This window comes from Cynara cardunculus (assembly GCF_001531365.2).
Source record: "Cynara cardunculus var. scolymus isolate 2C chromosome LG 2, CcrdV1, whole genome shotgun sequence".
Taxonomy (NCBI): domain Eukaryota; kingdom Viridiplantae; phylum Streptophyta; class Magnoliopsida; order Asterales; family Asteraceae; genus Cynara; species Cynara cardunculus.
The window spans coordinates 6,396,805-6,400,541 of NC_037529.1; positions in this window are offsets into that span (position 1 = coordinate 6,396,805).

Consider the following 3,737-nt stretch of genomic DNA (forward strand, 5'->3'; position numbering starts at 1 on the left):
TTATTAATGTTTGTATTAGTTAACATATTATATTATTAAAAGTTTGTTTTAATTAACATATTGTATCATTAAAAAGTCCGTTTTAATTATATTATGAAATATCGTAATTGATTAATTTTTCAATATGGCATTTTTGATTATTTTAAATATTTATCAGCTAATCCACCATCAAATAGTTTAATAGCTATCAACTATATTATAAACTAGTTCACTAAACATAGCCTTAACATACCTGTTGTAACAAAAATAATTCCTAAATCTTTAAAATTTACTATTTTAACACAGTTGTTGGAGATTTTTTTTAATTAACCTGGATATCCAATCCGCTATGCGAGCCGACTAATCCCGGAACGACCACCTACTTTGCAGATAACCCGTTGTTGGAGATGCTTTAAAACCAAAATCTATAAAGAAAATTGCATTCAACTTCACCAGCCACTCTATTCTAACAATTCCATTATTAATTATATTATAAAAATATTTTATAATATCATTACCCAAATCACTTTTAAAAACATTATAAATAATTATTAATAAAATAACTAAAATAATATATCTTATTCATCATTACTAAGTTTTAGGGCCTGTTTGTTTTTTAAAATTTGCCTCTTAATTTCCTCTTATGTCTGAATCGGTCAGACATATAGACTTTCAGATCGTTTGATTTTTCCCCCAAATTAAGAGCTGAATTCATAAAGTTTCCTCTGAATTTTTAAGTGGTAACGCTAGCTCTTAATACCTCTTATTTGTTTATCCGTCTCCTTACGTCGCTCTCATCCGCCTCCTTTACGTCGCTCTCATCCGCTCTCGTCCCATTCATCGATTGAAGCTGGTGTTCTGGTAATCTTCTCGATCTCTCTTTGGTTTCAGATTTCAGACGTAAAAACAAACAATCTGACTGATTCAGATTTCAGACTTCAGCACCACCTCTTAAAATTCAGAAGTGAATTCAGACTTCAGCACCTCTTAAAAAACAAACGTCACCTTAGAGATTTTCCAATTTTGGAGATTTCTACCTATTTTTTTTATCTAATTCAAGATACACTTTATCATAACTGTTTGAGCGAAGAGAAGATCAGAATCTCTGGTTTACTATAATCATCCGAAGATACTTTAACTTGATATCATAATATGCAGATTTTATTGGGACTGATCAGTGATCAAAAAAGTTATATTTTATTCATACGTGATCGATGACGATGACACTTCTAAAATTAGTAGAAGCTGATTGATATAATTCTTTTTAAGTTTATACATAATTAATATATTAAATATTATTACAAGATTATACTATTCAATATAACAACTTAATTCAATGAGAAACATTTCTAACAAATTATCTATGATTTTTTTAAATCAAAAGTCAAAATTCAAAATCTCTAAAAATAGTTACATTTAACTTCAACCGGCTATCTATTTTTGAAGATTTATATATTTACTATATTATTAAAATATTTTATAAATTTCTCATTCAAAATATTTTTTAAAGAGAATTTATATAAAAATAACAATAATTCAATTTGATTGATGAAAATTAATAAAAAAATAAATTTATTTTTTCATACATCAAATTTTAGATAATTCTTTAAAACTTGAGATTTTCTCTGATTCTCTTTATTTTAAAGAACTTTATAAAAAATATATTTTAACAAAATAAAAACTCTATGGGATTGTTTGTTTGCCTCTTAATAGTTATATTAAGAGAAGAATTTTGAATCGTTAATAAGTGAATCTTGTTTGACAAGAAAAAAAGGTTTGTCTTTTAATGATCCTAAAACTCTCTGAATGATCTTGCATCATGATTCTCCCTTTGCCATTCAGAGCTATAATTTTGTTGTAAATAGTTACCAAACAATGATATTTTATTTTGCACTATATCATGAGAGTCTCTTAATTATTCTGACACTTAATTATTTTGTATCAAATCATTTAATAACTGTCAAACAAACAATATATCTTCTATGTTATAGAATACGTAGAAGATATTTTTAGCATTTATTTAATGAATATTTTATTGTATTTAATGCTTTGTAAAATATCGGAAGTGTCGCCCCATCCTTATATCAAAGTTTAAATAAAAAAAGTTAAAGAATATAATAATTATAGACAATATGCATTATTCATGAAGAACGCATTATTTGAATTTCTCCATGTCCAGACAAAAGCACCACTTGCCGCTTTTTAGTTTTTATATTTAAATACTTTAGTAAAGTTTACAGGAGGACATTAATTTTATTTCCCAAGATATAATATTTTATATGAGATAAAAAATATTTAATTGTGAATCAAATAAATAAAATGAAAATAAAACCTCATGGATATCTCATCATAAATGTTAATGGACAATTATATAATTTGTACTTTATATATACTAGTTGTGTATCCGTGTAATACGGCGGGAGCCATGAATTTAAACGATTTTAAAGTTCCACTGGTTTTTTTAAGATAAGATTTAACGATGATATAGATTACACTTGGTCTTTACATATTAATACAATTTGAATAAATAAGAGTTATGGTTCTAATTACAGTCTATCGATGGAAAAAATTGTATGACAGTTTAAAATCCAATATATTTAAAATCCAACATATTTAAACGACTCCACAAATGTATTCGATTTACACCAAGAGCAAAGAACCAAGAAACTTGAGTTTTAAGATAAACATTCAAAATCAATAAAAAAAACTACAAATTTGACAGATTATAAGCCATGAAAAGACAAAAAAAGATGGGTTTTAGAATTAAATTTCAACTTCTTACCCTCTTTCTTGTCCCAAAACTCAGATTAAAGTTGAATTAATACATGTATATATATATATTTCAAAAAAATCCAAGAACATATTAATTCAAAACATATTATACATTGCAATTTGTACAGTCTAACCCAAAATATATAAAATATATATAAATAAATAACTATAAAAGTATAAATCGTAAATATTAAAAATATTTTTTTACAATATATATATATATATATATAATTAAGTAAAAAACTATTCAATATTGGACTCATTTCAAAGGTATTAACGAGACGATTATAATGGTATAATTTATTAAAATAAAATTGTATTTTTTAAACATGTTTTGGTTGATATACGATTATGTATGTTAATTTAATAAAGATTTAAAATAAAACATTTAAAAGTAAAGGACGTAAAATAAATTAATTAATTAATTATAGAGGTATAAAGTGTAAATTTAAAATTATAATTTTAAAAAAATCGGTTGTGAGAGGGTGAGTGTATGTAAGGGGATGAGTGTATGTAATGAGAGAATTGGGTGAAAAAGTGGAAAAAATGAAAAAGTGAGTATAAAAGGTATTTTGGTCATTTAATATTTTAACACTTTAAGACTTTTGCTAAATTTGCTTAATAAGATAGTATAGATATATAGGGTTAGGTTCACGTGAGACCAACCTGTTTTCGTGAGACCCGTGAGACCACAATTTTACACGTAACCTTCACAGCAAAAACACTGTGAAAGTTTAAAAAAAGTCGAACATTCACAGCAAAAACACTGTGAAGGTTTTAAAAAGTCACCTTTGCAGCATTTTGCTGTGAAGTTTCAAGTGTAAAATGTTGGTCTCACGGGTCTCATGAAAACAGGCTGGTCTCACATGATTCCAAGTATATATATATATATATATATATATATATACATATATAGGGGCAGGTTCAAATGCGAACCATCCAATTCTTAAAAACCGTGTGAACCAATTTCGACCAATAAGAAAATT